Below are 27,100 nucleotides of genomic sequence, written 5' to 3'. Positions count from 1 at the left end.
AACAAAGACACAGAAATAGAAAATTAAGAAGGTTGATCATTAAATTTTGTGATGAAAATGACTAAAATAATTCATTTTAAATTAGGTTTATTAAGAGAAATGTAGAGTCCGATGAGGTGTGGGAAAGAATTTGGGAAGGGAAAAGAGTGCAATATTAAAATGAACACTCTTTAATCACAGGCTTCCCAACCATGTTCATGCATTTTTAAAAATTCATTAAACTTTTTAAAAGAATGATCCTGGCTCTTTTCTTCTAGTCTAAATATTTATGAGATGGGAGTGCTCACATAGAACTGCAGAACCCCAAAATTTATTGTTTTCTGGGTACATGAAAAAAGTAGCACATGAGAGAAAAGAGCTTATCCTGGAACGATGTATCCTAAGCCAGTAAAACCTGCTCTATTTTTCAGATTATGCCTCTAGGAAGACTAACCCCTATGTGTTTCAGTTAGTCAACGGTCTGATTTAAAGGTCTGTAAAACTTGTAGTTTCTTTTTTTTTTCTTTTACTGCATCATTTGTTTCAAACAACACTTTTAAGCCTATATTTGCACACAAGGAACAAAAACATATTTATCATGTATTCCTGTCTTAAATCACATTCAAGCTTATAAATGTCTTGCAGTTGTAAACGCTAGACCTTAATTATGTCTACTCAGTGAAAAGTAGAGATTTCACAGAATTTGAATTTGTTTAAATTAGAGATTCTCAGACTTTATTATGCACTAAAATCACCTAGGAGTACTTTCTAAAAATAACACTTTCCCAGAATCTAATCTAGAAATTCAGATCCAGTGGGTAGAAAATTAGGGTAGAAAATCTACATTATTATTAATTATCCCTCACTAGGAGATTCTGTAACAAATGGCCCTTAGACCACACTGGTTTAAATAACCCATACTGGCTGGGCTTGGTGGCTCATGCCTGTAATCCCAGCACTTTGGGATGCTGAGGTGGGAGGACAGTTTGATGCTAGAAGTTTTTAAGACCAACCTGGACAACATAGCAAGACTTCATCTCTATAAAAAATGAGAAAATTAGCCAGATGTGATGACACACGCCTGTAATCTCAACTACTCAGGAGGCTGAGACAGGAGAATTGCTTGAGCCCAGGAGTTCGAGGCTATAATGAGCCATACTCATGCCACTGCACTGCATCCTGGGCACAGAGCACAACCCTGTCTCTTAAAAATAATAATCATTAGACAAATAAACCTTACCAAAAAACATTTCATTGTCTACTCCTAGTATCCTATGTAATTATCAATTAAGGGATGTAATCAAACCATCATTTCATAAACTAATTTCTTCACACTTATATAGACTTACATAAAGTGTTACTTTAAATTACCATGGTAAATATATTCAGAAGTATTGAAAATAAAATGCTATAAAATTCATTTGTGTTTGATCAAAGTGATTGAATAGCTAACAGAGACCCATGGGTTCTCAGTAAGACCCCAAACAAATTTACAAAGCTTTGCCTGTGCCAAAAATAAGTGATAAAATAGTGTAATAGATGTAAAATAGTGATAACAGTAGAATCTGCCCCATAGGTTGCTACAAGGTTTAAATGCATTAATACTTATGAACCACTTAGAACATCAGCTGGTACTCAGTAATGTTTAGCTACTTTCTATTCTCTAATGTATGCTTCCATTATTCATACATGATGGGTAAACCAGGGAATGGTATTAGTATAACAGGAAAGTTGTATTGGTTGAAATTGAGTTTTCCTTGGCAATGGGAGCCAAAAAAAGAAAAAAAAAAAAAGTAGAAATAGAATTACAACTTTCAGCAGGAAGGAACAAAACCCGTAACCTGAATGCTGCTCTAGGTGCCAAGGGAAAGCTTTTCCTTTGCCCTCTGAAGGTTCTTTGAAAATTATCTGACAAAAGTCACATTAATAGATGGCATATAAAATTATTAATGCGAATGGAAGAGAATCATAGAGTGGTTGCCCCACCACACACTGGGGTACAGATGGTTATATACCCTTATCTTCAGGGTAAAGGGAGATGGGGAAGTGTGGATGATCTTAGGGGGATAGCAAATTGTTTTTAGGCCAATTAAATGGGCTTGAAGAACATACAATGGCCTGGGACAAAGTCTCTTGGGCCCACAAAACAGACAATGGTTTGTGACAAGTCTGTCCAGGTGTGTTGACAGACTTCAGTCTTTGTTCCTCCCATATGACTTCAGTTAGTGAAAAATCAGGGAGGGGATCATAGGTAATTGTTTTTTTCTTTGGCGAGTCTGGACTTTAGCCAGATGAGGGAACTTCAGGGAACAACTTCATCCTGTGCTTGGAGAGAGACAGGGAATTGAGAGACAGGAGTGGGAAGAAGGTCAAAGTGACCTTGAAGCTCCTTCAGTTGAGTATGTCGAAACACCGTATTTCAGGCGATCAGTTTCTGAGCCTGAACATTGCACAACCTGGACCCGTCTGTGCTTGATTTTAAGAAAAATAAAAATGAGTCCTTGCACCCTGGCTCCCTAACCAGAAAAATGCACCTTCAACCTTGCTCAGCTCTTGACTCCTGGCAAGTTGCACTTCCTCCTGTGCTCAGGGGCCACTTCCGCCTTCATTGTCTAGATGCTGGGAAGCTGGCATTTCCACTGGGTTGTTTTTGTGCCTTTTAAATGTCCTCTGAAGCAGCGTCGAGCCACAGTGAACTTCCTCCCTGAGCTGGGCAAGTTATTTCCTGACGTATCCACTATTGTTGCTGTAGGGCTGTAAGCAGAGTAGAATCTCTCCCGACGTTAATAAAGCTTTCTCTCTCGGGTTGCTGTACTGCATGGGCTTCTTCCTTACACCTAAGACGGTGCATTCCCATGGCCATGCATTTTGCAGCAGTTGCAAAAGTAAGATATTTAAATGATCTCTTTCAAGACTATGATCTCTTTCTACTTCAATTTCCTCTCCCTAGAGGCTTTAAAATGACTTCACCATTTGGGGGTTCCAGTTGGGGGAAGTGGAATTGTGAGTAAATTTAGTCTGCATTTAGTACATAGGTCATAATCATTTCCACGTATAGTTAAATTATTGCTAGCCATTCCAATATAGGAATAGCTCCCAAGCATGATCAACAGCCCACCACACCAACTCATTCAGTATTCTGATGCCTAGGGGCAAAGCAAGATCAGACGCCAACATGAATGTGTGATCAAAGTGACTCCTACAACTAAGCAAAACGGAAGTGACTGGGTGGTGATGAAGAAACAAAGTTTCAAAATAGGAGTCAGAAGAGAATCTGTGGCACAATTCTTCCAAATACAATATTACTACTTGTATTTGAAAGAAATCTAACAGAAGTTTTCTCAAATTTGCTAACAATTCTAAATATTTACACATTACCACTAACATGCTGTGAGACTAAAATAGTTTTTTAAACCAAGAATAGCCAAAAGCCAATTACAGTCCATCATCTTAGAGGACATACTATGTTACCTTTCTCTTCTCTGTTTGGAAAAAGATACCACAAAGTTGTAGTCACAGGAAAAGGAGCTCAAAAAATAAAGTTATTTTATTCTTCATTTATTTTGCTTCAGAAATCTCTGATATTCAACCTGGACAGCCAGGTCCATGTCTCACCTAAGAAAACACCATATTTACGTGCTTAATTATCTGTTTAATCTCTCAATTATTGAGAAGTGGGTAATGTAAACTATCTTATTTAATTAAGAATAAACTGTAATCTCAGCACTTTGGGAGGCCGAGGCGGGCGGATCACGAGGTCAGGAGATCGAGACCATCCTGGCTAACATGGTGAAACCCCATCTCTACTAAAAAAATACAAAAAAAATTAGCCGGGCATGGTGGCAGGCGCCTGTAGTCCCAGCTACTGGGGAGGCTGAGGTGGGCTTTCTTACAGGAGACTGGCGTGAACCCGGGAGGCGGAGCTTGCAGTGAGCCGAGATCGCACCACTGAACTCCAGCCTGGGCGAGACTCCGTCTCAAAAAAAAAAAAAAAAAAAAAAAAGAATAAGCATCTTATTAACCAGAAGGTAGAAACCATTACACAGTGCAACTGTAAGCCTGTACTATCACTCATTAACCTTGCCACCTTGGAATTAAACTTTCAGGTTGCTTATTATTATCTTTCTATGAGAAAAGATGAAGAAGCCTGAAGGATAGGGTGATGTGGATGCTGCTTCCCACTGGATGGTCAGGGATGAACACAGAAGAGGCCCTGAGGAGGTGACATCTGAGTAGAGAACAGAACAAAATGACTAAGTCAGCCACGTGAATATTTAGAACAATTCCATTCTACCAAGTGGGAGGCAAACCCAGAGACTCTAAACAGGCCATGATACATGAGAAAATTGAACCTTAAAAATAAAATAGTTCAAATTAACACAAATACTTTTCATTTGTAATAAAATATATTATATAATTTTAATAAAAAAGTAATATGTTTGTCAAATTAGGAATTAAAAAGGGACTGGTATATCTAGTAGAGAAATTTTGTCATTTAATGTCTTCTGAAACATTTAATCTACTCTGAAATGATTTGGGAGTTGAGGTAAATTATCCTTTACATGTCATTTTATACTCAAATAATAATTTATCTTTTTCTTTTTTGTTTTTGTTTTTGTTTTTGTTGAGATAGGATCTCACTCTGTTGCCCAGGCTGGAGGGCAGTGGGGTAATCACAGTTTCTTTGCCTAGGCTGGTCTGGAACTCCTAGGATCCACCTCAACCTCCCAAAGTGCTGGGATTACAGGCATGAGCCACCGCTCTAGGCCTTTCTTATTATTTAAATATTTAAACCCATATATTCACAATTCAAAAATATAGAGATAGATGTTGTTTTTATTTACAAGATCATCCTTTAGAATTTATTTAAATAATGTTTAATAATTTTAATACAATTCTCTTTCCTCTGACATTATCATTGATCCATGTTTCTTCAGGGTCACCAGGATGTATACCCTTCAAAAGCATCATTAGAGATGGGCCCTGACTGTAGAGTTTGTGAAATTTAGTTCTGTAAGTCAAAAGAGATTTATAAACACGGCATTCTTATGGTAGACATTTAGCTAATAAATCCTAAGTCAGTTTTGATTTATAAATCCTTTTATTGCCCTTGGGATTCAGGTGACTGATTTATGAGTCAGTATGCTAAAATCTATAATTTGACCAGGCATAAATCTTATTCTACGATTTCTGTTTTAACATATGATTCATAAATCCTGGTCAGGTTCTGTGTCTGGTTTTCTAAGCACTCTGCATTTAACAGTGAGTCTCGTTAAGTTCATATTTTAGGATTTTGACGACTAAAAGTGATTATTCGTACAGAATTCAAGTAAATAAAAACAGCAGCTGAACAGTTTTCCTGTATTCTGGTTGGTGGATTAGTAGAAGTGAGCTTTAAATTCATTAATGATCTCAAAATGTTTTAGCCTTCAGAACGGTAAAATATCGCCATTAAAATTCTTCTTCACTGTATCTGTCAGACAGTTAGAAATGGTATGTTAGTGACAACAAGTTGTCTTCTAATGTCCAATCTCCCTTATCTAATATTGATATAAATTTAATAGAGCACAATAGCTTTCCAGGGTAAGCACTACAATCCCAGCCCTCCTTGCAGCTATGTGTGACCATTTATTTTATTTTATTTATTTATTATTATTATTATTTTTTGAGATGGAGTCTCACTCTGTAGCCCAGGCTGGAGTGCAGTGCCGTGATTTCGGTTCACTGCAAACTCCGCCTCCCGGGTTCAAGCAATTCTCCTGCCTCAGCCTCCTGAGTAGCTGGGATTACAGACGTCCACAACCACACCCCCTAATTTTTGTATTTTTTAATAGAGATGGGGTTTTACCTTGTTGGTCAGGCTGGTCTCGAACTCCGGACCTCAGGTGATCCACCCACCTCGGCCTCCCAAAGTGCTGGGATTACAGGCGTTAGCCACCACGCCCAGCTATATGTGACCATTTAACTAACTTCAGCCAATGGTGCGTGAGCAGAGATGATTGTGTGCAACTTCAGTACATGCTTTGCTGGGGTGCCAAGGTAGCACAGGTCCCAGTGCGGAAGGAAAGGAGCACAGGCCCCTGACATGTGGGTGCCATTCTTTGAGCCCTGCTGCACTTAAACCTGGACAGAGAGATGAAGGAAAAAACAACCTATAATTTTTGTTTTGAAAAAGATTATTTTACCGTCTCTTTCTACATTGAATTGAATATCATAACTTTTTAAATTTTTATTTTTATTTTAAGTTCTGGGGTACGTGTGCAGGTTTGTTACATAGGTAAACATGTGCCATGGTGGTTTGCTGCACCTGTCAACCCACCACTTAGGTATTAAGCCCAGCGTGCATTAGCTGTTTTTCCTACTGCTCTTCCTCCCCGCATCCACCACGCAACAGACTCCAGTGTGTGCCGTTCCCCTCCCTGTGTCCCTGTGTTCTCCTTGTTCAGATCCTACTTCTAAATGAGAACATGCAGACATGCAGTGTTTGGTTTTCTGTTCCTGTGTTAGTTTGCTAAGGAATTTTTAAAGACTTTAACTTGAATCTTTTTATAGCAGACAAACATTCTTTAGCTTTTCAAAAAATTGTGTTGAATATGTCATTTAGGCATTGTGCTAAACATTGTGAAAATGAAGGTAAATGTGAGTCAGTCCTTGCCTTTGTTAAATTTCCTAAATAGTAATTTGCTTCTTAACACCCTAATATGTGGAATTGTTATTAATTTTGTTTTCTAGTTGTTTGTTGCTGCAGAGTATGAAAATACAATTGGTGTTAGTGTATTGATCATATATATAACAACATTGCTAAATTCACTTTGTACTTCTAGTAATTACTTTATACATTGATTAGGATATTCTATGTAAAACAAATCTTATCTGCAAATAGAGTTTTACTTCTTTCTGATCTGTATGTCTTTTAATTCTTTTTGGTTTTTACTTTATGTCCCTGGAAATATTGACTAGAAGTTGTTGGAGTAGGTATCTTTGCCTTGTTCTGGAACATAGGAAAAAAACAATTAAGCATGATGCTAATTGTAATGTTTTTCATTGATTCTTTTTATCAGATTGAGGAAATTTCTTTCTGTTCCTTATTCGCTGAGAGTTCTGTAATGAAAATGGAGGTTGAATTTCATCAAACGCTTTTTGCATCTGTTGAAATGATCGCATGTTTAGGTCTCTTGTAAGGTGAAATATATTGATAAATTTTCAAAATTTAAATGATGTTTGCATTCCTGGGAAAATATGTCTCTGTCACACACACACACACACACACACACACACACATATTCTCTCTCTCTCTCTCTGTCCTGTCCCGCCCCGCCCCCTTCCCCCATCTTCTTATGCTGTTTATGTTGCATGGTATAATAGAATATCTTCCCAGCCCTTAAGGGAGTTTCTGTATTCAGAGGGCATCTACTTGATTTTTTTGTATTCAAAGTACCTTTCATGTAGACAACAAATAGTTCATGCTTTTTAAGTAATTCTGACAATCTCTGCCTTTTAAAATACTTCATTTCCTATTGATGTGGTGGGATTTAGTCTTTCGGTTTACTGTTATCTTTTCTGTTTGTCCCACTTGCTTTGTGTTTCCTTCATGCTCCTCTCCTGCTACTTTTGAGTTCATTGAAATTGCTTTCAGAATTCCATTTTAATTTATTTTGGCTTTTTAGCTTACCTCTTTATTTTATTATTTCAGTGGTGCTCTAAAGATTGCAATATGCACCCTTAATTTTTCTATTGAAAGTTAAGCACCCCTTCTCATAAAATGTAATAGCTTTGCAATCCTATAGGTCTTTTACCTCCTATAATTCATTCTGTATTGTCATGTTTATTATATAAGATGCTATGCAAACTGTTATTTTTATTTTAAACAATCATCAGTATTTTAAGGAAATTAAAATCTGAGTTTTTATCTGATCTCATTTCACTTTTGCTTGAAGAACTTCTGTTAGCTTTTCTTGTAGGGCAAGTCTACTTGAGAAGAGTTACCACTGTTTCTGTTCATCTGAAATGCCTTTATGTCATCTTTATTTCTGAAAGCTATTTTTGCTTCACATTGAATTTTAGGTTTTCAGTGTGTTGCTTTCATTTGGCACTTTTAAAGATGTCATTACACCGTATTCCAGCCTCATTGTTTCTGCTAAGATGTCAGTGGTGATTTGTATTTTTGTTCTTATATATGTAATCTGTCTTTTTTCTATGGATGCTTTCAAGATTCTCTTTATCTTTTGTTTTTATCTATCGAATTGTGATATTTTCAAGGTGTCTTTTCTCTATTTATACTACATAGGATACGTGAGGTTTTTGAGTCTGTAAAATGGGGGAAATTTTTAAACATTCTTTCTTCAGATGTTGGGTTTTACCTGTTCCTGCCTCTTATCTCCTTCTAAAACTCCACATGTATTAGATTTTGATATAGTCCCACAATCACTGAGATTCTAATTTTTTAAATATTTTTTCTCTCTGCTCTCTAGATTATATAGTTTTGATTGAGATACCTTCACGTCACTGACTCTTCTTTCATCCTTAACATCTTGTTAAGCCCATACAATTAATTTCCTTTTGTTTCAGATATTTTATTCCTCATTTCTAGAATTTCCATTTGGTTCTTTTTTAACGTTGCAATCTCTCTGCTGAGATTTTCTGTATATCCATTCATCACAAACGTATTTTACCTTCTACCCTTGAGCATAGTTATAGTATCTATGTTAAAATCCTTGCTAGCCTGTTCTAACATCTGGTTCATTTCAGGATCAGTTTATTTAATTGCCTTTCCTCTTGACTATGTATGGAATAATTTGGAATTATACCCTGGACATTTTTTTTTTTAAAGAATACACTGTAGAGACTGGATTCTGCTATTTCTCTGAATGTTGATTTTTATTTGTCTGTTTTATTTGTAGTTAATTTAGAAGAACTCAAATCCATTTTTTGTCACTCCTGCAGTGGGTAACTTCTAAAATCTTTGTTCGGTTCTTTTTAGCCTTAGATGGGCTGCTGGGAGTATGCCCCACGCGTGCATAGTGTAGAGGTCATCCTAAGATTTTCCGCAGAGTTTATGTGCAAAATGTGATGCTCTACCCTATATAGTTTCTCCTTTGCATGATTTCCCCTCTCACTTTTCGTCTGTTTTCGTAGTTCTAAACTCTGTCCTCTGGTTTTTCAAAGCAGTACACCCCGAGGGTTTCAGTTCAGGATTTAGCTAACTAGCTTATTCTGATTGGGGCATGCCGTTAGCCAAAAAGCCTTATCAATGGAACACTACTCAGTTCTATTTCCTTCTTCCCAGTTTTGATTCACTTCCAATTTATGGTGGCTTTGGGTTTCTCTCCAGGGATTTCAGGGAGTCTTTATACTTTCTTAAGAGCTTGCAGTTGTGATCTGTGGTAGGGTTATACCAATAAGAGCTATTCCACTTCTACCACTCTACCAAAAAAGAAACTACATACATCCTTTTGAAGAACTCATAGTCTAATGTCTTAAACGAAAATGCTGAAAGCATCTAGAGAGAGTCTGAGAAAAGTTCTTTTAAGAAATGGTTTCCTTAAAACACAAAAAAGAGGCCTTCCTTAAAGTGACATTGCACGTCAACCTTGTTTCTCCTCTTACTTTTATATTAAATCAGAGAAAAGGAGATATGCCGTTATGAGAGGGAAAAAGATGTGAACCCAAACATATTAAAATGCTACTTATGAATGCATCAAAGCTTCTGGTTAAATAACATAGGTTGAATGCAAATGTCTATCTGTACTTCCTCCTGAGTCTTCACAAAGCAATGACTAGTAAAGGAACTTAGGGGGAAAAAAAAAAACCTCAAAAAGAAGATACCAGACAAAAGAAGCAACATTTTGAAATCTGGGAAATAGTTTAACCACTGGGAACTGTTTTAGACTAGAGAACATAGAGATCTAAGTATGTTGAGGCAGAATATCAAAAAGCTAATCATTTCAACACAGAGCTACAGAAATCCTCAGGGATTGGAGACAATTGCTGCTTTAAAGGCAGGTGTGCAAAAAATGGGAATGAAAACTACAGTATGGATTAAATATCTTTAAAATAGGACTTAGACTTCTCATATTCTCTCTCCAACCCTGATGCATCAAGAGAAAACCTAGGGTCTATTTTTGGATTGGTTTTATCAGACAGTATTTGAATTTGGAAGACAGCAAATAAATACATTTTTGGTTGGAGTGTGAGTTACTGTGTTGAAATCAGAGGGATTATAGGAAAAGTCTCCCCACTGAAGAGAGATTTGTCCCCTGCTTGGCTCGTGAAAGGCTCACAGCCACACTTATGTACTTAAGGTTGGAGATGGGTGAACTGATTTCTAGAAAAATCCATTCACCCAGAAGTAAAGACCTACAGCAGGAATTTTTAACCAGCGGGTCTGTGAACTTGAATGAGAACAATAGTTCATTTTTATTTTAAACTAACTTCTGAAAGTTAGCATTTCTGGCATCTTTGAATATAGGCAACAAACCATCGTAGTATAATTGGTACCTGTGGCTTTGTGACCAATAAAAATCACAATTGTTTTCGTATCACATTATTCGTTGCCTGTATCTCCAAATTGCATTTTCACTCATCATTGTTTCAAAATTATAGTAGTTATTAGATACAACTCTAAAGTTTATTAGGTGGTGCATTAATTAAAAGCACATATGACTATATCACAAATTTAATGGTTTAATAGTTTGATAACCAGATTGTGATATAATTGGTTTCATGCATAGGACATAATTCTAAAACAGGATCCTAGACTTTACCAGGCTGCCATGACACCAAAAAGTTTAAGAACTTCTGAACTAGACACAGGTATTTGGATATTTGTATTTGGATATTTCCCCAATTAAAAATATGATACCACAGTAGCAAACCTACAGTGAGATTCACAAATTAATAAGCCACACTCTTGCTCCCAAATGGGGTTTTTCTGAGTCTCACTTTTATATATGACAGCTAAAGACCTGATATTTGATGAAAGCCTCTATTATGGAAGATGGAGATAGAGAGCAAAACAAAATAGAATCAAATAAAGAAAAAAGAGTGGCAAAAACAAAGTGGTGGAAAAATAAGCACATGAAAGAAACACCATAATTAAAATATTGAGAGAAATAAAAGACTATATTGCATTCATAAAACAAAACCAGTACACTACATACAGAAGAACAAAGAATAACGAGCTCTTGGAAATTAAATTAAGATAGATCCAATTAAAAAATCAACAGATAATTGGAAAATATTATTAAGGGCCCATTACCCTTTTCCTTCTTCCAGAAAGTAGACGAACAACTCAAAGATTGGAAGTGGAATTTTATCCACTATACCACCTCTTAGTAAATACTTTCCAACTTCCACTTCTGCACACTATGACTTCACTGCAATGTCATCACCCACACACATTTACCTGTGCAGTGACAAGTTGTTGGAATTAAGAGAAGGTTAGAAACAAGTTAGTTGCAGTCAGAGCGCCAGTAATGTGCTCTTGCCATAGACTGCAATACCTGATGAAGGCTCATCTCCGTGGTGATCGCTACTCTTGCTCACTGTCTTAGTCCATTCAGGCTGCTATCATAAAACAACATAGACTGATTGCTTACGAATGATAGAAATTTTCTTCTTGCAGTTCCCTAAGCTGAGAAGTCCAAGATCAAGGCATGGGCATATTTGCTATCTGGGGAGATTCCTTTTTCTTATAGATGGTGTCTTCTCCTCACATGGTGGAAGAGGGATAAGGCAGTTTTTTGATAAGGGTGCTAATCCCATTCTAATCATCTCCCAACAGACCCCACCTCCTGATACCATCAAATGGGTGATTAGGGGTCAACGTATGAATTTTAAGGGGACCCAAATATTCGGACCATAGCACTCACCAAATATTTCTAGCTTTCTACTTACCAGCCTGAAACATCAGGCTGGCTCCAGCCTGCTGCAGTTGGAGGTTAAGCATTGCCCTCAATTTGCTTTCCCCAGTGAAAGGTGCAACACTTCTAGAGAGAAGTTCTCAGAGCTGGTTAATTATTTGGCATGTGCTCTTCTCTGTAACAGTAAAGCCTCTGCCGGCCAGAATCACTGAGTACCAATAAAGAATGAAAGCTCCCTTTCTGCCTAGCCAAGGTGGACATAAAACTTGAGCAATAGGTAAACCTCGATTGGCCCAAGCACTGAGAGCTTTTTAGTATTGCAATAAAAGCCAGACTCTCCACCATCTACCTCCCTCCATCATCCCTTTATGTGTTCTGAGTTGTGAAGCAAAAAAAGGATTGTTACACGAAAGAACAGGATAGGTAAAGCAGACTTGGATCCCTTAAGGTCTGAGCTTTTACCTTGTGCATGAGTTCACTGGAGTACAGTGGTTTAAGTCAAATCCATACCTGATTTCAGCACCACATAGTCTCTGAGTCCCTGCATATGCCATGCTTTCTATCTAACCCCTTTCCTATACCTACTCCTATGCTCCTCAGTTAATTAACCTAGGCTCATCAATCACAACTCTCCTCCAACATCATAACCTAGGAAAACTCTGAACCCGCACACCAGATAAGATTCCTTACCTTATGCCCCTGCACTTAATGCTTTTCCATCACAGAACATACCAGTATTTACAATTGCACATTCTTGGCCCTTTTGTTTGACTGGAATTTCCATGAGTGCAGGATCTCTTTCTGGGCCTGGCACACAGTAGGTGCTCAGTAAATGTTTATTGAATCAGTGAACAGGCAAATTTAGCATCCAGAAAGCTGAGAATAAGTCTAAAGAGTATAGAAATGATGTCGCTTGGTGGGGGAGAATGCAGAAGATCAAGGAACAGATGAAAACAGACCTGGTTAAAGGACTGTGATGCAGTGGTGCCCAGGTAACATCAAGAGGCATAGATATTTCCAATCCGGTGTCTCAGGGCTGCTAGTGTTATAAAAATAGTGAATAAAAATCAAAGGGAAAAAGTTATCATTTTCTTTCTACCTAAGTATTGAATTTTAAAAGCAAAGCTTCGGGCCCTTTATAATCACATTAGAATGACTCTTGTTATGCTTTCCTGAAACGAAAACCTCTGAAGAATGGAGGAAATGGTGTTTAAAATGTACTCAGGTAACTTTCTTAGACCTTCCAAAAAAAGTCTGAAGTTCCTGCCTTACCTGATTTTGAAATGTTATAATTTGACATCACCTCCCTTTGGTATACCATTTCTTAAATCACACAGACTATAAACATACCCATTTATTAAAAGCATAATAAAGCATTTCATGGAAAAGCAGGGCTTAATGCCTGTGTAGCTTTCAACAGTAAGTTATGTCTACTCTCTTGATATGATTTTGCTCTGTGTCTCCACCAAATATCATGTCAAATTGTAATCCACATGTGTCAGGGAAGGGGCCTGGTGGGAGATGATTGAATCATGGGGGTGGACTTTGCCCTTGCTTTTCTCATGATAGAGTTCTCATGAGATCCGGTTGTTTGCAAGTGCATAGCAACTCCCCCATCACTCTCTCTCTCCTGCCGCCATGTGAAGACATGCTTGCTTCCCCTTCACCTTTCACCATGGTTGTAAGCGTCTCGAAGCCTCCCAGCCATGCTTCTTGTACAGCCTGCCGAACTGTGAGTCAATTAAACTTCTTTTCTTTATAAACTACCCAGTCTTAGGTTGCTCTGTATATCAACGTGAAAACAGACTAATACACCTCTTTCTCATGCTTCTCTGGCAACTTAGAGCATAAGTGGCAAAGGGAACATACAAACTCACTGAGTTTCACTGCATAAGTAAGTTACAAACATCTTCCCATGGAGGTGGCTCAGAATTCACTCCACTCTTGAGCCTGATAGAAAAACTGGAGTAGATCTTAGAGGATGGAGATCTGAGAGTGGCCACTGACTCACTGTGGCAGCACAGGTATGGAAAAGAGCTCTCAGAATGCAGAGATTGCATACGAAACAAGTAAAATTGGAGAGAGCCCCTAGTTTTTAGAGGGTGCTGTAATAATATCTGGTTTAGAATTCATTGACTTAACCCCATAGCTATTAGGCTAGGTATTAATAAAAATTTCACAAGCCTTCCTTGCTCTATTCAAACGAACAGAAGGAGCAAAACTTTATTAGTACTGTTGTTTATAATAGCAAAATTATTCTGAGCTGAGCCTCTTCCATTCATTCCTTCTTTTATAACTTTCCCTCTCCCCCTTTTTGCCCACATTCAACAATGAGCCCTCTTAAAGCGGCCTACTCTTTTATCCAGTGGAGACACTTCCTTTGTGCCAGGTTGTCTCTGTACCACCCTGCTCTAGCAGTTGTATCAAGAGATAAATTTCCTCTTATTTAATTTTTTAAAATAATTTTAACTTTCATTTTAGATTCAGGGGTACATATGCAGGTTTGTTACATGGGTATATTGTATGATGCTGACGTTTGGGATACAATTGATCCTACCACCTGGGTGGTGAGCATAGTACCTAATAGTTAGTTTTTCAACATTTGCTCCCTTCCCCCAAACACCCCCACAGTAGTCCCCAGTGTATAGTCTTGCCAAGAGATGAATTTCCAATGAACTGTGGGAAATAAAAATGAATGAATAAGTTAAGTAAATAAATAAATAATAAAATAAGAATTCCAGGTAGAATACATTTGTATCATAGGTATTCTGTAAAATGGGAATAGTGATATTTACTTTGCAAACTCAAGGAGTAAAATTAATTACATAAGATCGTACATACAACTATTACAGTACCTGTCTATAGCTGTCAATCCCAGCAGGAAACAAATAGCATACTCAGACAGGAAATTGAAGAGAGTTTAACAAATGCATCTTTTATAACAGCGCAGGCAGGATTAAGGAAATCAAGAAAATATGGTGCAATATTCTGGGTTATTAACAACAGAGATCCCTTGCCATTTCTAAGCCTGAAAGGGAGGGAACAGTTACCAAAATGCAGAGACAGCAGGTATATGAAAAGGATGTCCATGAGAGTCATGGCAGTCTATAGTGCAAGGTGGTTAAGTGGCAACGATACTGAGAGGGAGCCAAAGGATCAAAGGTTTTATTCTCCCTTTCCTCTCAATCTCCAGTCTCCTGCACCAGGCTTTCATTGGGCAAATCCAAACAGAAGACAAAGGAGAAGTTGGTCTCTTGATATAGTCACCATGCATCAGCCTCCCTGATGACTGAGCAAGATGGAGCAAGGTAGAGAGTAGATCAGGAGGGGCAAGAAAAGATTCAGCACATTAATACATAATAGAGTTGCAATAGAGAGGCCACTGCCTCTGAAGCTGAGTCTGGAGAAGTTGAGAAAGCAGTAATTCATTCATTAACTTCCTCATTTAACAGTAATCCTTTATTAAGCCCTTATTACGCAAATAAAATGCAAGTTTCTGAAGATATAACAAAATAAGACATCATTTCTGTCCTCAAAGTGTTGTAATTGAGAAACTGGACAGGTAAACAAACAAATGCAAATATATCATAGCAGTATTAGTGAAATATTGACAAATATTTTTGCGAGGCCATTATGAGATTCTGGTTGACAAATGGCTTAAACTGATTTGAATGAACTGCTAACATAGTACCAGAAATAATGGTGAGTGGCATGCTATGTGTGCTTGGTGCTCTGTTTCTGTGGCGCAGTTACACTGGAATCCTGAATTTTATGTCATTTGAATTAATCTTAGGTACCCCTGTGTCCTCAATTCCTAACAAAAGCTTCTAGGTCTTCTGCCATGAAAAAATAAGTGACTTTGGTGGGTTTTTATGTAAATTTGTGTTTGCTAACATTCACTTTTATAATCTTTTCACTCTCAGAAGAACATCAAGCATTGCACAGAAAATACATACATACGCACACCAACAACAGCAGCAATAACAACAGCAATAGCAACAACCTAATTGTGATGGTGAATTTTATGTGTCAGCTTGACTGGGCTAAGGGATACTCACATAGCTGGTAAACATTATTTCTGGGTGTGACTGTGAGGGTGTTTCTGGAAGAGATTAGCATTTGAATTCGTAGACTGGGGGAAGAAGATCACCCTCACCAATGTGAGTGGACATCATCCAATCAACTTACAGCACAGCTAGAACAAAAAGGCAGAGGAGGGGTGAATTTGCTCTATCTGAGCTGGGACGTTCATCTTCTTCTGCCCTTGGACTTCAGTGTTCTTTGTTCTCAGATCTTTGAGCTCCAGAACTTGTACCACAGACCCCTGGTTCTCAGGCCTTCAGACTTAAATCGTATTAAATCACCAGCTTTCCTGGTTCTGCAGCTTGCAAATGACGTATTGTGAGCCCTCATAATTACCAGTCCTCATAATTCCGTAAGCCAATTCCTATAATAGTAAATATATATAAATATTTATAAGTATTTATAAATATACTATGAATATATGTATAAATTAGTAAACAGTAAAAATATGTGTTTACTATAGTAAATAGTAAATAATATTTACTACAATAAATATTTCTTATAATAAATAAATATATTTACCATTATGGGATTTGGCTCATGAGATTCTGGGTTGAGTATCCCTTATCCAAAATGCATGGGAGCAGAAGTATTTCAGACTTAAGAATTTTTTGGATTTTGGAATATTTGCATATACATAATAAGATACCTTGGGTATAGAACCCAAGTCTAAACACAAAATTTGTTTATGTTTTATACATACCTTATAAACATAACATAAAGATAATTTTATACGACATTTTTAAATAATTTTGTGCATGAAACAGTTTGTGTACATTGAACCATCAGAAAGCAAAGGTGTCACTATCTTAGCCACCCATATGGAAAATCTGTGGTTGTTTGGCATCACCATCATTTCTGACTCTGAATTTATGTGCCACCAATAAACAAGCATTTTCTTACACTTATTCGTACGTAAGTACTTAGTTGAAAATATGGAAAACCATTAATACAGTGAAAAATCAACATGTTCAGAGTAGCTAAGCAGCACAGTAACAGAATACCTGTATCAGCTATTAAACAACAGCAGGAACAAACAACGGCAGCCTTTCCATTTCCACCTACTATGCTGTGTTTTAATTAAAAGGGTTCTATACACTGTATTTTATTTTTTTAGGTGAGAAGAAATGTCAGAAGCAGTGGAGGGACCAGGAAATGGGTCCCTAGGGATAAGAGCATTCTGCTGGATGGCTTTTTAAAATGTTTCCTCCAGAGTCATCTGCCTCCTTAACAATAGCTTTTGTCTTAGAAGCCTCTCACTGACTTTATAAACTGACATGATTTCCTGTCCTGTTACAAATGCATGCTGCTTTAGTCCTTCAGTAAGCCCATCACACATTTTCACCAGGTTGTCTATAGGCACCTTTTCTGCAGTGTTGACATCATCTTCATTGTTACTGTTTTCATGATCACCTTGATTCAGAACCATTTCAGCTATTTCATCATCAGTGAATGAACTAGAGCCTCATTATTGATATTAAAAATGTCTTCGATATTCACCTCTTCCAGCTTACTAATGAACTCTGAAGATATATTTTTTGCGTATGTAAGGAAATCAGACATTCTTTTTTTCTCGCTTTACATAATCCTTCAAATTACAGAATCCTTCAAAGTCACCACCTTGTTCATCATCATCACTGAACTTAGTTGCAGGCCAGAGGTTGTGTCAGGCATGCACAACTGTGACTTTAATCACTATGTTTCAAGCATTGGCAACAGTATGTATGGCATTCTTCATGCTAAACTTTTTTCAAACCTTAAAGGTTTGAAAACTTTCCACATTCACACCTCTGTTCACTGCTGGCTAGCATGCTGTTCAAGAAAATGTTTTTATATTTACTCTTTATCGATCTAAGGATACCCTGGTCACATGACTGAGTTAATAAAGTCATTGTCATAGCCCATTCTCACACTGCTATAAAGAACTACCTGAGACTGGGTAATTTATGAAGAAAAGAGGTTTCATTGACTCAAGAGTTCCACAGGCTGTACAGGAAGAGTTAGTTCCACAGCTGGGGAGGCCTCAGGAAACTTCCAGTCATAGTGGAAAGTGAAGGAGAAGCAAGCATGACTCCCCATGTTGGAGCAGGAGAGAGAAAGTGAAGGGAAAAATGCTGCACTTTTAAACAACCAGATCTCGTGAAAACTCTATCATGATAACAGCAAGGAGGAAGTCCAGGGATTCAATCCCCTCCCACCAGGATTCTCCTTCAACACGTGGGGATTATAGTTTGACATGAGATTTGGGTGGGGACACAGAGCCAAACCATATAAGTCATATTTAGGGGAAAGTACATGACATAGACATTATTTTTATGGGAATTTCAGCTGCGGGATGAGAAGAACGGTTGTCAAGGAATAACACAATCTTGCAATAGTCATCCAATCCAGCTTCCCTGTGGTGAGCATGAGCCACTGATGCAAAATGTTTGTGAAACCAATCCGACGAGGTGTCCCTGGTGATCCATGTCTTTTTATTAGCGTAATAATGGACTGGTTAAAAAAATTACTCCTTGAAAACAAGGAGGATGCAAGCTTTTGACTATTACAGCAACTTTACACTTATGCATGCCTGCTGCATTAGCACCTCTCAGCACAGTTATTCTCTCTTTGGCATTCTTAATTCCTGTAGGAGCTGTCTGATTGGCTGTAGTCAGTGTCTTTCTGGGCCACTAACACTAAAACAGTCACGTTGCATCATCATTATAGACTTGTCCTAGTGTCACATTTTTATCAGTGATGACCTTGGCAAACTTGTCAATGAATTTCTCTGATAGACTGGATAAAGAAAATGTGGCACATACACACCATGGAATACTATGTGGCCACAAAAAAGGATGAGTTCATGTCCTTTGCAGGCACATGGATGAAGCTGGAAACCATCATTCTCAGCAAAATAACACAAGAACAGAAAACCAAACACTGCCTGTTCTCACTCATAAGTGGGAGTTGAACAATGAGAACACATGGGCACAGGGAGGGGAACATCACACACTGGGGCCTGTCAAGGGGTTGGGGGATAGGGGAGGGATAGCATTAAGAGAAATACCTAATTTAGATGACAGGTTGATGGGTGCAGCAAACCACCATGGCACGTGTATACATATGTAACAAACCTACACGTTCTGCACATGTATCCCAGAACTTAAAGTATAATTTAAAAAAATAAAATTAATATTAAAAAATGCCCAATAAACTCACATTTTAAGGCTAAATTTAAAACAAAATCCTAACAATTAAAAGAAAAACTATAACTGGAGGCAACATTTGCAGAAAATGCTGCAGACAAAAATGATTTTTATAGTTATTTATATTATACTTACAACTTTCTCTTTAAGTTTAGGATTACTTCAAAATTAAAAAGTATATATTTATGAATAAAAAATAATTTTATTATGGGCAAAACAATCATTCAGGCTGCTGGAGCAGATTGAATTCTGTAAGTAGTTTCTCAACTCAGTTGGCTTTCAGAACATACAAATACAAGCAAAATAGGCTGGCAAAACTAAGCTTCACAGTAATATCCAAAGTCATATAGCTTAGGTTTGCCCTAGTCTCTGATAGAAGAATGGTTTATTTATTTACTATAGTTGTAGAGTTGTTTACCAACACTTATGTATGTCAACATATGTCAGTATTTCCGTTGATATATATTAATGTTTCAACACATTTCATCATTGTCACTAGAAAAGATGGGATGGGTAGCCATAACATAAAGTTTTCAAGAAAGGAGCCTTTGAGGATAAACTATTCAATGTTACCAAAGGTCTAAGGGCTAACTCTGTAACCTCTCTGAATACACAGCTCTGCCCCTCCATCATTCCAGCAAACAGCTAAGTGCTTAATAAGATAAAATCCAATAGCATTGAACCACAGTGACCTGTGTCAAAAATAGCACTATGTACAGCTGATAATTTTTAATTAAATGAAATAGAGACTGATGATATCATTCTTGGCTGTTGCAAACCGCACTCCCCTATGTTTTCAGGATCTGCATTTATATGCACTGTGCTACTGGTTCAGCTAGCCTGCAAGTCTGCAAGAGGGCATCTATTCCCAAACCATGCTAATGAGTGCTGCTGGATCCAGCAAAAGCACACTTGGTACAGATTTAATCCATTTTAGGCAAAGCTAAGAGTTATCATTTGTAGTTGAAATTTATATAAAATTGTGGTTACCTGTTTTCTTCATGAATTACTTTATAAATGCATTGCATGGCATTTGTTGAATGAGTGAGTGCTTCCAATATATATTAATATGTGACTCTGTTTATAAAAGGTAATTTATAGCCAGTTTATCAGAAATGCAATTATTTCATAAAACTCTGTATATCATTCTAAAAAAGATGCAAAAGAAACATATGTAAGATTATCTAATGTGATAAACATAGAATGGACTTTGAGCTAGACATGCTTCTATTCAAATTGCCACCTCTAAATGCCACTTACTGAGTGACCTTAGGCAAGTTACTAACCTCCTCTGACTCTCACTTTCATTATATGTTAGGAAACAGTGGTAATACACATCTACTGAATGGTTGTGACTAATAAGTACTATACATAAAGTATCAGTGTAAGAGCCATCACAAGGAAAAACTGAGTAATTATTTTAATCTCACCTGTGGCCCTTCGTTTGCTTCTAATAATGGACTGTGTTTGCATGAAACATACTAAACCAACAAAATTTTGTAGTGTTAGCCCACCTGTTCCAGAGAAATCTCTGTTGAAAAGGCTTATAAGAGATCTTTTTGAATGTTCCTCCATCTCTTACATGTTTTCTTCTCTGACGGCCACATATAATCAGTAATTAAGCTCCTGTAACCGTAGGTCAAATTGATTTCTGATCAAGAAGTTGCTCCTCTTTAAATATACAAATAATTGTACCATCCAATAGATTGAACTGAGTCTTAGACTTTCCCTTTTCCCCTCATTTTAAGTGCTTTACAAAGTTGCTGTGTTAGTTCATTCCTTCATTTCTGTAAAGACTTGAGGAAGGGTAATTTATGAAGGAAAGAAATTTATTTTGGCTCATGGTTCTACAGGCTGTACAGGAAGCATAGCACTGGCACCCGGTTCTGACGAGGGCCTCAGGAAGCTTCCACTCATGGCAAAAGGCAATTGAGGAGCAGGCACATCATATGGTGAGAGAAGGGGCAAAAGAGGGAGAGCAAGAAGGAGCCAGTCTCCTTTAAACAACCAGCTCTTGCTTGAACTACCAGAGCAAGAACTCCCTCCTTACCATGAGAGTGGCACCAAGCCATTCCTGAGGGACCTGCTCCATGACCTAAACACCTCTCACTAGGCCCACCTCCAACACTAAGGATCATATTTCAACATGAGATTTGGAGGGGACACGTATCCAAATCATATCAGTTGCATTAACAAATTTCTGGAAAATAGTATTTAATAGGAATTTCTAAAAGAAATCAAAGCTTTAAAAGGTAAACCTTTTGAACTAAAAAAAGATATTTAGCTATTAACAAAAATGATGTTATTTTTTGGAATACAATGAATATTTTTATTTCTATTCTGTCAAAATCGTTTTTCTGTAGTGATATTTGCTTCTTTTTGATTGACTGTGGACTAAGATTTCTACCAGGATGTCTCTGGATTTTTACTCGTTTTAAGTGTTGCTGAATTTTTTTCCTTTACTCCTTATTTATAGAATTTCTGTAGTTTATTTTTGAAATTTCTATATGACACTTTTATGAAACAGTTCATTCCTTTGTCATTTTTAAAAAGGTAATGATGGCTTAGCCTTCATTATCCCTGACTTTGCAGAATATTATATTTCTAGAAAATCAACAGGTGCACACACCCTCAAATCACTGGACTATTATTTGAATAAAATATTCTCCCGGGACCTAGAAAAGATTCTGATACCTCAAACCTGAATTTAGCTTTGAATTTGGCAGCAGTACTCTTTATACAATAGCAGTGTTCTGGAGGAGCTGAGCTTTCTTTATATATGATTCATCTGGCCATATTCAGGCGAAATAAAAGAAATGTACAAAAGTAGCAATGAAATGGAGTATATTCATGCCAACATAAGCCATTTTTACTGGATGATAAAAACACATATTTTCAATAATAATTGTCCATATAATGAAAAATTTCTAAATTCAGGAAAAATATAAAAAGCTGCCTATTCTGCATTTTTTTGTTGGCTTTCTAACCTTTGAGGTTTGTACAGAACTCAGTAAGTAAAATTAAAAGTGATTTGACTTTATTTGGTTATGTAAGTTGGGTTACATTTTACATAATTAAAAGGTATCAATTTTACCCAACTTCACGCCTTTAAAAAAGAGGCCATAATACTTGAGAAATTATGCCTGGTTAATTCCAAATTCCAAACCCTAGTTTATTGATGAGACTACTTATTTTGGTAATATTTTGGCCTGGGGAGAAAGCAAGAGGGAAACTGGCAGTGTTTCTGGCCTTTACTGTAGCTCTAATTTGTTCCAAATGTCCAAATGCCTTTATATGTGTTTCTCGTGCAGAATAGAGTTACGTGGGATAGCCCAGCATCCCCTGACTTCTGATCACTCATGTTGTGAACACACTTGCATATTGGGAAGAAAAAAAGGCCCAGATCCTTTTCACCTTTGGGGTCAACTTTATTTTCTAATTCATTATAAGTGCTTAACATAGCTTGTGCCTGCTCTGAGTCAGGTGTTGAGAATTAACAAGGCCATAGTGTTCGGAGGACACATCATGTGCTCCCAAGTAGGGTTCTCAAATGTTTAAATGCTTTCACCTTCCTTCTTTCCTTTGACACCTAAAACCCTGAAGTAACAGCAGAAATTATTATACGACTTAAAAAAGCTTTTACCCAAAAGTTAAAGAGGTAAAGAGGCTTACACAGTGTTCACAAAGTCACTTAGCTAACACCTGGTTGACCTAAGATTGGAACGTGGATTTTCTGAATATTATAGCAGGATACCAAGGTGGAAGAAAGAGGTGTTCCTGAAATCCTTATTCGGCATTAGAATTCATTCATTATTTCTTTTGAAACAGTTAATTATTTTAAATACTTTTGAAATTATCATATTTATAAAATAATTCAAATGGTTGTCATAATCTTAACATGGAATAGCTTCTATTTTACAAGTAAGTGGTTTAAAATGGAACTTTTGTAAAATGGTTAATTTTTTTTAACTTTTTTGTTGTTGTTGTTGGGGGGTGGGGCCAGAATTTTGCTCTGTCGCCCCGGCTGGAGTGCAGTGGCACAATCTCAGCTCACTGCAAACTCCACCTCCCAGTTTCAAGCGAATCTCCTGCCTCAGCCTCCCGAGTAGCTGGGATTATAGGCTCCCATCACCATGCCCAGCTATTTTTTGTATTTTTAGTAGAGACGGGATTTCACCATGTTGGCCAGGCTGGTTTCGAACTCCTGACCTTAAGTGGTCCACCCACCCTTGCCTCCCAAAGTGCTGGGATTACAGGCGTGAGCCACCGCTCCAGCTTAACTTTTAAGCTCAGGGGTACATGTTTAGGTTTGTTACATAAGTAAACTTGTGTCGTGGGGGTTTGTTGTACAGATTATTTCCTCATCCATGTATTAAGCCTAGTACCCATTAGTTATTTTTCCTGATCTCTCCCACACCCTCCACCCTCCAAAAGGCCCCAGTGTCCATTGTTCCTGTCTGTGTCCATGTGTTCTCATCATTTAGCTTCCATTTATAACTGAGAACATGCGGTATTTGGTTTATTGTTCCTTGCTACTTTGCTAAGGATAATGGCTTCTGGTTCCATCCATGTCAGTAAATTAGGAACTGCCTGTAACTAACTTTCAGCAAGCTAAAAAATAATAATAATAAGTAGCAATAATTCTTCATTCAGTGGGAACCATCCATAATGTTAGCACAGTAAAATGATTCACATGTAGGCAATGACTATAGGGATTTGGGGGGTCAGACAGCCCAGCACACCTTTATTTAATAAGTGGATCCTTTCAGAAAACAGATAAACTTCCATTTAACATAGTGCTATAAATTTACTTATTAAATATCCTGAACACACATAAGAATAACATCTTTTTAGTTATAAAGTTACCGGGATCAAAAATGAGATAAATATCTTCATGGGCCAAAAATAGGAATAGAAATCTAAAGGTGATAGTGCTGAAGCCTCTGGGGAAGGAAGGCGGCAGGGGCAGCAGGAACTAAATTCCAAAGTCCTCAGCTCAAGGCGGGAGGCCCTCATGGTTGAGGGCTGGAACCACGCTCACTGCTTGGACCTTTGAGCTATTATGGGGCTGAGGTCAGCTCACCCATGTATCCAAGAGGATGAAATGACTGCAATAAAATAATACAATGGAGCCATTGAAAATTAGTTCAAAATAATACTTTTTAATATTCTTAAAGACATAAAGGTAGAAACTCATTGAAAAAAATTTGAAAGAGCAATGAAGAAAAATAGGCAGAAATGAAAAAAAGTGTAGGATAAAAGGGAAGAGAAGAAAGAGGAGGAGGAAAAGGAAGTAGAAAGACTGAAAGTAAAAATAATGTGGCACTGAAATCTTTTTAATTGCATAGAATTAGATCTGTAGAGAGATTTAATGAATTGGAAGATGGTCCTGAGGATTTCATGTAGGCATCAGAAAGGGGATGACAGAGGGAATGTTCTATAACTCCCATTCCAGTAATCAATTTATTGCCTCTTAGCTCCAAATTCACCCTTCAATACATGCTCTGTGAGAACAGATGGATTCCTTTCAGCATTTCTCTTATAAAGTGAGCATGACATTGACATTTCTCAGTCAAGGGCACTGGAAATAAGGCTGTAGAGGGGAATATTACAAACATCGTCTTTACCTGTAGTCATTTATTTTCTTAAAAAACAAAATATGTGGAGCAAAGTGACAAAATGCTCATGGCAGTTTATTCTTGATAATGGGTACATGGTTATTTGCTAAGTGATCTTTTATATGTGTAGACGAAAATGTTAAATTAACAAAATTTTTTAAAAAGTCAATTACAGAGAGAGAGAAGGGCAAGACATTACTAAGTGGTTGGCTTCCAGGTTGATGACCAAGCATGTTCAGCTTCCAGCCATCTGAATCCAACAAAACTGCCTAAAGCAAGGCTAAGCCTTTATTTCTCTACCACAGGGTAATTTGTTTTTAAATGTCTTGTACAGTTTGTTGCTGAGGAAAGAGAATTAGGATTTCAGACGTACAGGCCAAATATATTTTCCTGCTTTCCACAACATCAACTTTGATTGGAGTGGCCAAAACATTCAATGTAAGCAAATTAATCCAACAATGTTTGAAATTGTTGGATTAAATTCAAGAGTAGCAAATTTGGTTAGCCTAGTTGATTTAAGATGAGAGTAAGCACTTTTTAATGATATAGAATTGCATTTAATGTCAGAGCAAACATATATTTTGAGAAATAAAATAGTTAAGGAATAAGAAGTACAAATATCTAAATACATATACCTACATGGTTCGAGCTCTAATACCAACATGCAGAACAACCCCTGGCATATGAAATGTTTAAATGTAGCAAGTATAGGCCACCCTTAACCTACAAATGAAATATATACACATATGAATATATTTGTCTTAATGGTAAACCTGGACCTTAGAACATATTTTTCTGATGGAAATTATGTAATCTCTGGTGGCCAGGATGCTAACTGTCTCACAAAAGCTCATTCATTGAGCCACAAATTTACCAAAACTCTGAATTTTTACTTTGTTCTTATGGGGAAATAGTCCCAGTTCCAGTTGGTGGAATTGGGCCACATGCCCATCTACTCTAATCTTCCCTACTTTTGATCATTACTCCAGAGGGGAGTAACGCCTATTGTCTGTGGCTCAGAAAATGTACTGAAGGCAAGATGGTGTGATGAGTTTGGGCAGCCTACATTAGGTTGAGCGGTCACAAAGGCTTCTCTGAGAAGGTGACATTTGATCTAGAGCCTGAAAAGGTCCCAGAAATGAAGGAGAAGAGTATTTCTGGCCAAAGATTTAGGACAGGAAAGAATTTGAGGTGGTCCAATAACAGGAAGAACACTGGAGTGGCTGGAGCATCATAACTGAGTGAATGAGTGGTAGAAAATGAGATAGTAGGCAGAAAGAAGTTGACATAGGTCAGATGACACAGAGTCCGGCAGACCACAATGCAGAGGTTGGATGTGACTCCTAAGCATAGCAGAAAGCCATGGGAGTTTTAAATAAGGGAATGGAATGATCTGATTGGTATTTTATTTTAAAAGGTCACTTGCTGCCATGTGGTGAATAGATTGTGAGGGGTAAGAAAAGAAGCAGAGACACAACTTTGGAATTATCTCAGGGGAGCAAGAGAGAGAGAAAGGGGGCATTTCCTCAGATAACAGCACAGTCATAAAGACAAATGAGTAGATTCAGAATATGTTTTAGAGGTAGCATCAATAGTAATTGCTGACAGATTAGAAGGACAAAGTTAGACAAAGAAAAGTAGGATAACGTCTAGAAAAGAGGCCAGAACTATATTATGTTATTAATTCAAAAAATTCCCTTTTTTTTGGCAGCTTCCTATTATACTTTCAATCTGTCCTCATCTCGTTCACCACAGTTAAACTTCGAAAATAATTCAGATTATATCTTTCCTCTATCTTACCATTTTCAATATTTCCTCATCACCTAACATGCACAAGATCCTTTGCCTCCTGACGAAGTCCAGACTTCCCTTCAGCCAAGCCTTCCTCAAAGCCTGGGCTCCCACCAAGCTGAACATTCACGCTTTCATGCCTATTGTTTGTTGTGCTTAGAACACTCTTGATTTCTTCCTGTGTCTGGAAAAACGTATTCACCTTTCCAGTCTTAATAACCTCTGGCAGAATTCAATTATCCTGAGAACAAAACTGCCCTTGAATTCATTTCCTTCGTTGGGTTTTTTCACTGTATATGATCATCAGCTGTGTCTCCATCTCTCCTGATAGACTGTAGATTTTCAAGGGCAGGAACTTGGTGTTTTATCTTTGTGGCATCATCATATCCTCCAGTGTAGAGTGAGTGCTCATAAATGTGGTTGAAATAAATTAAGGTTTATCCTACTATGGAACATTATAATTGGTAAAATAAAATATTTTCTCTGGAAATGTAAGATGTGAAAGCAAAAAGTCCATTTTAATCAAAACAGAATTAAATTTTGCAAGCAAACTGTCCATAATTTGGGAGAGCATTCTCCC

General features: G+C 37.4%; 1 protein-coding gene and 1 long non-coding RNA gene across 4 annotated transcripts in view; one reads left to right on the top strand and one right to left on the bottom strand.

Moving 5' to 3' along the window:
• Positions 1 to 27,100, bottom strand: part of LOC106634211 (uncharacterized) — a 401,613-nt gene that overhangs the window by 22,109 nt on the left and 352,404 nt on the right. Inside the window, exon 6 of one of the 2 annotated variants that reach the window (XR_008622402.1) lies at positions 15,296 to 16,287. The exons of the other annotated variant lie outside the window; for it this stretch is intronic. This is a non-coding gene — a long non-coding RNA (uncharacterized LOC106634211). Of the gene's footprint in view, positions 1 to 15,295; positions 16,288 to 27,100 lie in introns of those variants that run through there. 2 annotated transcript variants of the gene reach the window in all.
• Positions 1 to 27,100, top strand: part of CYYR1 (cysteine and tyrosine rich 1) — a 107,012-nt gene that overhangs the window by 23,992 nt on the left and 55,920 nt on the right. The gene's annotated exons all lie outside the window — the stretch shown is intronic.

Source organism: Pan paniscus, chromosome 22, assembly GCF_029289425.2.
Source record: "Pan paniscus chromosome 22, NHGRI_mPanPan1-v2.0_pri, whole genome shotgun sequence".
NCBI classification, from domain to species: Eukaryota; Metazoa; Chordata; class Mammalia; order Primates; family Hominidae; genus Pan; species Pan paniscus.
Note: the sequence above shows the minus strand (reverse complement) of the source record. Positions and strands in the feature narration are given on the sequence as shown.